Genomic DNA, 12,704 nt, shown 5'->3' with positions numbered 1-12,704 from the left:
TTTTAAAGGGAGAATAACTCAGGCTTTATACACAATTCCAATCCTTCATAGATTTAAATATTCCAATAATGTTAATTTCATGGAACCCACTGTATTGTTTCTGACCTAAAAAGGTGGAATTTAGGACCTTATAAGCATCAGTTAAAGATAATTTTCCTAGATTTCAATTTCTTCCCCTTCTCCGTATCTTCTCACCTCTTCAAGAGGGAAATAAAAAAAAATACCTAATCCTTGAAAGACTCAAAATTTCATTATTAGTAATACCTGTACTGAAAGTTTAAACATCAAACTGAGAAAGTAATATACCTTATTGTTCCCCAGAAGCTGCTTAATTTTGTTAATTTTGATATACTGTATTTTAGTAAGAAACTTTAGAAAATGTACTAAAAGACACTTGGAAAATTTATAAAACTTAGGTTTTTATTTATTAAATAATCTTTTAATAACAGATGCCACATATTTCAACATTACATCTCTTCATAACTACCTTTTTAAATGATTTTCTTGACAATCACATACAACAGGATTCAAGTTGAGTATTTAACAACTGCAGCTCTGTTTGAATGTCAGTGGGTAACTCTAAACAACGAGGGAAGAAATTCTGGGCTAGATAATAGCCACATTCTACTTATCAGCAAGGCCCAGGTCAGTTTATACTGCCCAAACTTTGTATACTTCAGGAGCCAAATCTCCGCCAGCTTGTCTCCCTGGTGTCTACCGAAATCTTTACCTCCCTCATTAGACTACTGCCTATATTAAAGACTTTGCTTCTGGGCTTGACTTACATTGTCCTTGAAAGTTTTGCCTCTCTCCTTATCTTTACGTGTCTAAACTCTGCCTGTCTTTTAAGGTTGGGTTCTTCTGTTTCTTTCCAAAAAGTATTCCCAGTACTTGTAATTGCAAGAATCCTTTACCACATTAAACCTTACTTTACCATACTTTGTTTGACCATTTATTATAGCACCTAAAATATAACTGCTATTGATAATTAGTTCTATAGATACCATTTTGTCCCTAAAAACTAGTTTTCTTTGGGCAAACTGCCTTGCTTTCCTTTTCCTTATTATACAGGGTCTAGCAAAGTAAATGGCACATAGCTGGCAATTAGTTAAAGGTTTACAAAACCCCTTCTACATAAAATGACAATATGGAAGTGTTCTTAGTTTTTCAGATTATGAGATAGTATGGCAAAATGGAAAGATATAGGCTCTGGAGTTGGGACAGATCTGGATTTGAATTTAAATCACTTAAGGTCTTTAAATCATATCCTCAGCCTAAAGTGGGGCAGTATCTACTTCTTAGAATTGTTGTGAAGATTAAATTGTTGTGAAGATTAAATTTAGCAGTATATTTAAAATATAGGGGTGCCTGGCTGACTCCATTGGTAGAGCATGTGACTCTTGATCTCAGGGTTGTGGGTTTGAGCCTCATGCTGGGTGTAAATATTACTTGAAAATAAAATCTTAAAAATAAATACATAAATAAAATAAAATAGGTGCAATAAATGTCAGCTGGTCCTAGCAAGACAACTGCTGCTTTAAATTATTAAACTAAACAACCCCCTCATATTATTAAGAAAATAATTTCCCTTTTCTAGAAATTCTTTGGGTCTTAGTAACCTTATATTCCCCATCATTACAGTCTTTATCGTGAACTATAAATAGTGGCAACTTTTGTGCTGACCAAAAGTTCTCCAAAATATCACTGCTTCACTTCCCTTTTTAAACACATCTTCCAAAGTTTACCTATGTTTTCAACTAGGCTATACTTAAAAAAAGCATAGTAACCAATTGTACTTTTGTATATGTTTATTTTCCTTACTTTTATCCTGCGTCATTACAGAAGTATTCAAGGATAAATAGCTACATTTTTCTTCCTAAAGAGATTTACCTTATTCTTACCCTGTTAAGACAGTAAGTTCTATTTGCATGGAATTCAATACTGTTTCCTAACAGGTTTTTTGCTGTTTGAAGACATTTAGATACTGTTATTTTTCTAAGACTTTACTTTTTTTTTTAAGGGCAGTTTTAAGTTCACAGCAAAACTGAGAAGGTACAGAAATTTCCCATAGGGTCCGTGCCCTCCAACATGCATACTTCCTCCATTAACACCCCCACCAGAGTGGTTCCTTGTTCATTTCATGAACTTACACTGACACATCATTATCATCCAAAGCTCATGGTTTACATTACAGTTCACTCTTTGTGTTGTACATTTGATGGATTTGGACATATGTACAATATGTATCCACCATTAATAGTATCATAGAGAGTATTTTCACCGCCCTAACAATTTACTGTTCTCTGCCTACTCTTTCTTCCCTCCCCCTAGTATGTTATTTTAAAAAGGAAGAATTTTTTTAAAAATACATCTTGCCTCAGTGTGGTTCATTTTTTCATCTGGTTCTAAAGCTTTCAGTGTATCAACAATAAACTATCTGGGGCAATTATTTAATAGGTACCAGTTCCAAGCTGTTGACATGCATATACAATAGTATCAAAGCCCTGGAATTTCAGTTGCAGTGCCCTTATCAAATAAACAAAATCCCTCCTGGCTGAGGGTTCTCAGAGGCTAGTGAGAATTTAATTTGGGGCTGCAATTCTAAAAGAAATATATTCTTACTGATGTCTAGGACCAAATGGAATATTGGTTTCATTAACTAAAACTTATTGTTAGCTGCTTTTTTATTTACTTACTTTTTAAATGTTTATTTACTTTTGAGGGAGAGAGAGAGGGAGAGAGAGAGAACGAGTGGAGGAGGAGCAAAGAGAAAGGGGGACAGAGGATCTGAAGAGGGCTCTGCAGTGCTGACAGCAGTGAGATCATGACCTGAGGCGCTTAACCAACTGATCCATCCAGGCTCCCCAGTAGTTTTTTAAAATTCCAAATAAACTATTGTTTTCCCAGTTTCCCAGTTTTTGACCTAGAGACACTACAAAGACTCAGAATGTACTTAAAAACTTAGCTGTATACAGTTTATATTCTATCATTTTCAGTAATAGCTAAGGCTTAAAAGCATAAAGATATGTTTTAAATTAGGATCAATATTATATAAAAGATGGCACTTCCGAATATTTTGCTTTGTTTACTCTTTTAAAAGTTATTTTAAAGTAGCTCTTAGAAACTGTTTTCTCTATTAGTAACCAATTACAAATTTTGTCAGATATAGACAATAGGTGGGAAAAGCAGGCAAGTTTGCTTTTTTAAGTACAGCAATTTCATTCACTCACATTCATTCTCATGGAAGATCTAATTAGCTTTATTAAATGATTCATGAATTGGGCAGCATCCCGTGCAAATAGAAAGGAGCTTCCAGCAATTACATTTTAAAAATTTTATCAACTCTAAGGAATAATTGCTCAAAAACTTATTAAAGTAATTATATAACATACATTTAATGTCAAAGTCTCTCCTTAACCAAACTTTATAGTCAGCCTCCTCTGAGCCCTCTGTTCTCAGCTAGGCCTTGATCTTGGCTCCATCCTATGTCCTGTCTAACCCAATCCTAGCAAGAACCTGTTGTCATTTTAGTGAGAATACCCCCACTTTAGGTATCTGATCAAGTTCCTTATCCCCCACCTTTGATGCAGAAGTCCTCAATCTGTCTTTAGTAAGGATCCTGTTAAATCAGTTAAGTAAGAATCCCTCTACCCTTATGTGTCCTCTTAGTAATTTTCCATCCACTGACCCCCTCATTCTGTTTGCTGGCTATAGATCCCCAGTTGTCTTTGCTTCATCTGGAGCCGAGCTCTAGCTCTCTCCCGTAACACAAAACTATTGAATAAAATTGTCTTATTATTTTTTTTAATGTTTATTTATTTTTGAGAGAGAGGGAGACAGAGTTTGAGCAGGGGAGGAGCAGAGATAGAGGGAAACACAGAATCCGAAGCAGGCTCCAGGCTCTGAGCTGTCAACATAGAGCCCGATGTGAGGCTCAAACTCACAAACTGCGAGATCATGACTTGAGCCAAAGTTGGACGCTCAACCAACTGAGCCACTCAGACACCCCAAGTCATTTTAACAAGTACCAGAAGAATTTTTCTTTAACAAGGTCATCATTATATTTTATGTCACCTAGTATAATGGTATATAAAAATGACAAACTTAAGCATAAAATTTACAACAGACAAGAACCAAAAAACAGCTCTTATCTATTTTATAGTTAATCTTTCCCAACCATTCCCTCTATGCACCAAGTTACAAGGAAATCATCCATTAGTTCTTATTCTGGACTCTTCTAATATAAAACATCAGAATGCTGGTAAAAAGATTTCCAAGTATACATCTTAGTGTTCATTTAGAAGTTCAAAGTCAGTGGTAAGTCTTAAGACATTAACTACTGAACAGGAAAAAATTTTAAGTACTGACTCATTCTCAGTGAAGATTTAAAAAGTTGAATTACCTTAAATCCAAAATTGCACTGATATTCATATGGAAGGAGGTAAAAGACAATACTTGTTTTTTGTTTTCATTTTTTTTTATTTGAAAGAGAGAGAGGGAGTGCAAGCTGGGGAGAGGAGCAGAGGGAGAGAGAGAGAACCTCAAGCAGTCTCCACATTCAGTGCGAGGCGGATGAGGGCTCGATTCCATGACCCTGGGATCATGACCTGAGCTTGAAATCAAGTCAGATGCTCAACTGACTAACCCAGGTGCCCTAAAAGGCCCTATTCATTTTAATTATAGGATCAAAATGTCTAGATCAAGAACTGAGGAAGTAGAAAAGTCTGAGATATACTGTTCTAATGAGTCAGAAAAAAAGATAAAAATGTGTGAAAAAGATCACATAAGCAACTTGTTGTTTAGAAGCTTAAATGTGTTAAAACACACACATTCTCATCCCTTATTCTAGGTTACTGGGCAGACAGGTAAAGGGTTCCAAGTGCCAGATATACAATGGGCATCATTTTGGAAACAAAAAGACCAATTTAAGAAACTCGGGAAAAATTCACACCATACACTTTGAGATTCAGATGCTTGAGAGCAATGACTGAAGTCCAAAAGGGTAGAGTTTGGTGGTGAGAACCTATGCCACATGGAAACAAAAGTACTGGGAAACAGGAAGCTTCAGCCTTCAAGATCCATTGCATATCTGGCATGTTATGGCATTCTAATTCAAAGGTATGTCTTTTTACCAATTTTATCTTCAAAAACTTTTGAAGTCAGACCTGGTTTCACAAGCCAGCTTTAATATTTCATTGCTTGGGTCTTAGTTTCTTCATTTGTGGATATAATACCTGCTCATATCAGACTGTTTTAAGGATCCAGTGAGGTAACATGAGACGGACTTAATACATAGCAGATACTTAACTTTCTTTCCCTAAGCAAATGCCTACATGTTACTGAATTTTGAGTAACATGTTTTCTTTAAAGTTCAGATCTTTGTGTTTACCAATTTGTCCATTCACTCAAAACAAAACAACTTACTTAAGAGGAAGGATGGGATAGATGTGGGCTGGGTTGGGGAAAGACACTTTAAGGAAGGGGCAGCAGGTGAGATCTAAACTGAGCTCTACAGAGTGCTTTAGATTAGGAGGCGGGGGAGGGGGTGTTACAAATGAGGGAATAGTAAAATGAAAAGAGGTGGGGGGGAAACAGTCTTTTGCAGGCAGACCAGTTTGGTAGAAACAGAGGATTTATTTGGAGATAATAAAAGAGAAGGGTAGAATAAGATGAGTCAGATGGCAGTAGTTATGCTAATATCAAGTCTGGTTGTATCTGTAGGTAATGGAGAAGTGCTGAAGCTTTCTGAGTGGGAAGCTCCATTAATAAAATTAGACTGTTAGTAATACGGAAGTACTGGAATCCTTAATACGGCCTCACAAAACCTGGAAATCAGTCTGTCCTCTAAGAGTTAGCTATGAAATCAAGTCAGATGCTATTAAAGTGAGATTTATTCACTCATTCAACAAATATCTAATAGTGTACTACGTGTCAGGCACTGTTTTAGGCAATGGTGATGCACCAGTGTATGGTTCTTGTGGAGCTTACATTCTAATGGGTAGAGAGACAACATTAAATAACAGATAGAGATAACATTAAATAAACTACATTAAATAGCCAGTGATAAATGCTAAAAAATAAAAAAATAAAGGAACTTAAGGGGATAATGAAATGTTAGGATTTAACAATATATAGGGTAATCAGAGAAGACTTCACTGAGAAAATGACTTTTGATGAAATAGCTGGAGGAATTAAGGGAAGAAGGAAGAGAACTCCAGACAACAGAGCAGGGAAGAAGAAAGAGAACTCCAGACAACAGAGCAAACACAAAGACCATTTAGGTGAGAATGTGTGGCTAGAACAGAGAGGACCAGGGGAGAATAGGAAGGAGATGAGGTGAGAGAGGTAAGCGGTAAAGACAGAGGGACTTGTTGTCAGAGTAAGAACTTTTATTCTGAAGAAGATGGGAAGCCAATGGAGGATTCTGAGCAAAGAAGTGACATGTTCCAACTTACATTCTCCAACCAGTGTATTCTGGGTGCTGCACTGCAGACAGCCTGCTGGGCAGGGAGGAGGAGGCAAGAGTACCAGCAGGGACACCAGAGAGAAGACTACTGCAATAACCTAGGAGAAATCACAGTGGCTTCTTCCAGAGTGGTTGGAATAAGGGGGTGGTGAGAAACCGTCTTTTTCTGGGTATAGTTCAAAGGCAGAGCCTACAAGATTTGCTACTAGACTATATGTACTGTGAAAGAAACAGGAGTCAAAGATGACACTAAACTTTTTGGCCTGAACAACTAAAGAATGAATATGTCATTAAGAGGGGAAAGACTGCAGGAGAAGTTGTAATACGCAAATTTTTGATACTTAAGGGTTTCCTTCCAGCTATGTAAAAACAATGTCTGCTGCTGTTAAAAATTAGAGGGTGCTCTGCCCAAAGACCCTACATGGTCTTGTGTTGGGTATATATCCCTATTAAGGAGGAAAATGCCATTAAAATGTTCACCTATATAGTTAAAATGTTAACCTGTATCGTTAACTTCCCTCGTTCCAACTCCACACTTCAAGTGTGAAAGAACTATAATTTGATCTCCCATGTCCCTGACCTACCTACCTGAAAGAAAGTTTCTAGTCCTTTCTATATTTATTTTTTTAATGTTTATTTATTTTTTGAGAAAGACAGAGCATGAGTGGGCAAGGGGCAGAGAGGTAGACACAGAATTCGAAGCAGGCTCCAGGCTCTGAGCTGTCAGCACAGAGCCCGACGTGGGGCTCAAACTCATGAGCAGTGAGATCATGACCTGAGCAGAAGTCAGACACTTAACTAACTGAGCCACCCAGGCGTCCCCTTTCTATATTTGTTAAATTAGTTGTTCTGCTACTTTTATACATTAGTTTCATCAGCCTAGCTAATATAAGTTTGTTCCTGAGAGATTTAGTTTTAATATCCTGATGAATCAAGTTTCTGAGCTAAAAGGCAGAAGACTAAGATTTGGATAGTGGTTCCGGAGTTGCAGTGGAATTACTGGGAAACTTATTTAAAAATAGATTCCTGGGGCGCCTGGGTGGCTCAGTCAGTTAAGCGTCTGACTTCAGTTCAGGTCTGATCTCACCATTCCTGAGTTCGAGCCCCATGTTGGGCTCTGTGCTGACAGCTTGGAGCCTGGAGCCTGCTTCTGCTTCTGTGTCTCCCTCACTCTCTGCCCCTCCTCGACTCGTGCTCTGTGCTTCTCTCTCAAAAATAAACATTTAGGGAAAAAAAAAAAAGATCCTGAGCAGTGATCCTCCCAGATTCTGATTCAGTTGGTCTAGGATAGAACCTAGAAATCTGCTTTTGAAAGCAGCACACCAGGGGCACCTTGGTGGCTCAGTTGGTTAAGCAGCTGACTTCAGCTCTGGCCATGATCTAATGGTTCATGGGTTTGAGCCCTGTGTTGGGCTCTGTGCTGACAGCTCAAAGCCTGGAGTCTGCTTCGGATTCTGTGTGTGTGTGTCTCTCTCTCTGCCCTTCCCCCACTCACACACTGTCTCTCTCTCTCTCCCTCTCAAAAATAAACAAAAAAAAAAAAGAAAGAAAAAAAGAAAGCAGCACACCAGCAACTCTACTGTAGGCAATAATGTTCCAAGGTACTGCTATATGATAACATTCTTAAGAGGATGATGCTCTTCACCTTGTCATGAGGACTATTATGATCATTAAACTTCTAAAATCAAGTGTCTTAACACTCTAAGTTTATAAGACATTTCAAATACTACTGGTAGCACACTTGAAGAAACTCAAAAGAGCACCCAGCTAATTTAGCAGTAATTACAATGTAGTCACAACCAAAGAACATCAGTATTTTAGTATCTGTAGAACTATCCATGTCACTATACCATTAAACTTGATTGCTGTTTAGGGCTGTGTCGTTTCAGTAGAATTGTTTGCTACCTTAATTTACTACCTACTGTCTATTCAAAGGGATTAAAGTGGGTAAGACCACAGGTCTGGAAGCAGATTATCAACACCGAATCTGCTCAACTAATTGTGAACACTGGTTCATAGTTTTTTTTAATGTCAAATGTGCCTCAGTTTAGTCAACTGTAAAATGTGGATAATACAAATATCTATCCTGTTGGAATGTTTTGAGACAAATACACGTTAATACGTGAAATACTTAACACATAATAAGCACTTAAATGTTACTTAGATGCAAAACAGAATTCACAAGACAAAGTTCTCATATGTTCCAATGAATCTACCACCTTTCTTTGGTGAAGTCTGGCATTATGCAGTCTTCTTGCTTATGTTATAATTGACCTACACTACATCATATGATCCATTCAAATGAATATTCCATCTCATAGACACTGCTTAACAATATGTAAGTGCAGTTATAGCAATAACAAATTTTACACATACTTCAAAACTTAATAGTGTGAAGAACTGTGGTAAATCAATGAAAAATGTAGAGAGAAAAAAGAGGCAAAGAGAACAATTAAGAATGTTGTTAGAAATAATTCAAGCATCAGAAAAGGTCCTAAATGAAGATTAACAGAAGGAATGTGGACTGACTGGATGTAATGTTAAGTAAGAAGTATATTTGTATACGCATAGAATAGAAAATATACAAAAGAATACTGGCTGCCTCTCAGGAACTACGTGGCTGGAAAACAGGGGTGGTGGGACTTTTTACTCATGCTTTGTCCTACATTTTAATTTTAAGCATGTAATCTGATTATAGTTCCTATACACCAAAAAATAATTTTTCTCAAAAATACTAATGGAAATGGAGGAACAGAATCTAATGGCAGGAAGAATTTACAGAACTGGAATACTAACTGAACATGAGAGAAGAGGCTAAGAAGGAAAAAAAATGATGCTAATGTTCTGAGCCTGTGTGACTACAAGGGAACAATGATGAGATGAACTGAAATGCAAAGGATCTGCAGGAGGTTCTGATAAAGGGAAAAGGGAAAATAACAGTTAAGTGCATATTAAAATCATCACCTAGTTCAGAAATCCCCAAGTAGTTAAATTGTCTTCAGTATCATGACTGATTTTTCCTACCCAGGGTTTTTATTTTCAGGAGCCGATCCACATAAGAAGTTTTTTTCTTTTTTGGCATGCAAGAAAACGAGATAAACTCATGCACCTGAGGAGAAAAGCACAAATGATACCTAACCTTATAGCGTGTGTTTTTCTGAGCTCTAAAGGAGAGAACTTAAAGCAGATGAAGGAAATACTTCTATTAGGGGTTCTGCAAGGCTAGATGTATATATTCATAGTCATTTTGGTATGTATAATGCTTTGTAGCTTTATGGGATTTACTACTAAAACGGCTCCAGAGGGATCTAATGTTCCCAGCAGTGGCATGGCAGATCATCAGTAATGGCAGCAGATACTTAGACACAATGAATGCCCAAAGAAAAACCCAGATTGTGGACACGTTCCTGAACTCAAGAAATACCTAGAGATTACCAGAAATAATTGGGAGGTGGGGTGAGGGAGCATGAGCTGGGGAAATATGAGAATGAAGAAAGGTGTGTTTGGTTGGTCTCCTTTGTATCAAAAGGTTGTCCCTACACTATGTACTTGGTCCTATGCTAGGTACTAGCATAAAAAGATATGCTTTCAGTTACAAAAGAATTCACAGTTCTGTTATCAGGGCAAATGTGCAAAAGCAGACAATGACAGAAACTCCTGAAACATTTTAATGTCTCAATTTTTAAAACAAAGATTTTTTTTTTTATTACAGTTTGTAGAAGTTCATTAAATTTTGTTGGGTTACCTTGATCCATTTCTCCTTACCTATTTTACAAGAAAACTGAGGCCCACAGAGATAAGTGATGTTTCTAGAATCACACTGGTGGCTATAAACTCAGCAAAGAGAGGCCAAATCTCCTGACATTCAGAATCATTCTTTCCCATTACATCACAATATTTCAGTTTTAATTCATTAAATGGATACCTCTATTTTGTATTTCTCACTCATGGTTAAATGGGAAAAACAGTAAAGTGAAAAAAGCACGGCTTCTGAATCAGACAAACCTGGGGCCTGATTTTTTGACAAATTATGCTACTTTGCTTAGTATTAAGGCTGGTCCTAATAAAAGAGCTAGATACTATGGAAGAAATTATAAACCTACACCAAAGATTGGGCATCTGAGTTTGCATCTGTTTAGGCTTTATGCTCCTGTCCAAGGATTTTGTGACAGATTCTATAAATACTACTCAGCAAAGCTAACTGAAAAAAAGAGAACATAAAAGAACAGCAGTATTAATACTAATTAATGACTTTTAGAAAATACCTATAGCAAATAAGCTCTAGAGTTTATCCTGTAAGGGTAATAACTCATCTAGTAAATTAAGGATGTAATACATAATCAAAAAAATACAGTTTAGAAGTATATTTTTCATGCAGCAGCGAGGTAGCTTAGTTGGTTGAGCGCTGGACTCCTGGTTTCGGCTCAGGTCAGGATCTCACGGTTCATGAGTTCCAGCCCTGCATTGGGCTCCTCTCTCTCCACCCCACCTCCTCAAAATTAATTAATTAATTAATTTTTAAAAAAGGTGTATTTTTCATAAGTTCTGAGCCCTCAAATTACCATTTTTCACATCTTTCCTCAACAATTTTGATAAACCCGTTCCAAAAAGTGCCTTAAAGATGACATAGTTGTCTAAGCTTTAAGCATTCGTTTCTCTCTTATGGCATTTTTGAGGTTGTTCACAAATATTCTAATAGTTAAGCTGAAGGGGAAAAATATGCTAATTGCACTTTTTTCAGCCTTAAAATTCTCTCTGCAATTATTTTTTTTAAATGCTGAATCATGAAATAAAGGAAACAGTGCAATGAGCCCAAACAAGTAATTCTTCTCACATTTCAAATTTCCTAATTATGGTATCTTGTCACTTTGGTCCTGTTAAGCATTTGGAACTGAAGAGTCAGTGACTAGAAGAGTGTAGCTCATTCTCAGAAACTGAACTCGAGGACAAAACTAAAAGCATTTATTTCTGCAAGTTATTACACTTTCAGCTTCCTGTTTTATTTAGGCAGCTCATCATGACCATTTCAGGTAACAATGTAGAAGTTAAAAAAACCCAACTTCCTCTTTGTAAAGTGATAAAAACCTAAGCAGTTACTTATCAGAATGGCTGATCTTACTAGCTTTTATAGAAATACTTGCAAGGAAATCAGAGACTATCAACACCAAATTCATCTTTGGGTTCACTGCTTTCAGGAAATGCAACAAAGATAAAAAGTGATATTAAAATATATTCCATGTGATGACATATACGCCTGAAAAAAAAACTCAAATAAAACGCAGTTGAGATCTTAGTTAAAAAGAGGAAAAAATGGAAACTTTAGAGTTCCTTCAAGGAAGAATCTATACAAATTATGGCTGAAAATATCTTGATTTTAAAAATTTGTAATAGTGCCTTGGTTGTGAAAATTTTATAGGACAAGATCTCACTTAAGGGTTACTACTGTTTATGAATGCTAAGATATTCATAGCAACAAGTCTTGTTGGAAAAATACTTCCAATTCCTGAATTCAGTTAAAAGGAATTAGAAGCCTGGAGGAAAAGGGCTCGGTGTAGGTATGAAGCTAAAGGAAAACTGAGGTAATCTTAGATATCAAGGCCCTTTCTTTTTACTTAGAGATTCACAACAGAGAAATACAGATCAAGTTCTGTCTGGGAATAAGAACCTAACAAAATTTCAGTAATCTCAAATCATATGGATTATATGAGACTTCTTAGTATCAGCTATTCTTAGTTGTTCACAATAATAAAGAAATGTGGCTAATCTAAAAACTGTTGATGAAATATGAAATTCATCAGCATTTTTGGGCAGATTTACAGTACTAATTTTGATTTGCTTGCTGTTTCATTATTAATTAATATTAGGCAACAAAAGAAATGCTGGGAGATAAGAGGACACTTCACAAATTTACTGTTACAAAATTAAGACTATTGATGTTATTAAACATTGTCAACATCCAAAGACATCTTGATTTGCACTTTAAAATACATGTATATTTTCCCAAGTTTAATTAAAAGGGCATTCTAACTTAGCCTCAAAGACAAAAACCCACAATACTGGTAAATGTAGTATTGTTTGGACACCATAAACTTTGAAGTTTACTGTTATTTAAGTTTTTAGTGAAATTTTGCTGTAACAATATTTTTCCTTAAAATAAGTGGGCCATCAGTTGGGCTAACAATGTTTCGTTATTCCCGATTTTTACTATACTTTCATCCGAATCATAACTATTTACCTT

General features: G+C 36.3%; 1 protein-coding gene across 2 annotated transcripts in view; it reads right to left on the bottom strand.

Annotated features, from left to right (window-relative positions):
* Positions 1–12,704, bottom strand: part of CAPZA1 (capping actin protein of muscle Z-line subunit alpha 1) — a 50,104-nt gene that overhangs the window by 35,802 nt on the left and 1,598 nt on the right. The window lies entirely within an intron of this gene.

The sequence above is a fragment of the Puma concolor genome, chromosome C1, assembly GCF_028749965.1.
Source record: "Puma concolor isolate L17-30 chromosome C1, mPumCon1.1.hap2, whole genome shotgun sequence".
Classification (NCBI taxonomy): domain Eukaryota; kingdom Metazoa; phylum Chordata; class Mammalia; order Carnivora; family Felidae; genus Puma; species Puma concolor.
The sequence above is the reverse complement of the archived record's forward strand: the minus strand, read 5'-3'. Positions and strand labels throughout refer to the sequence as shown.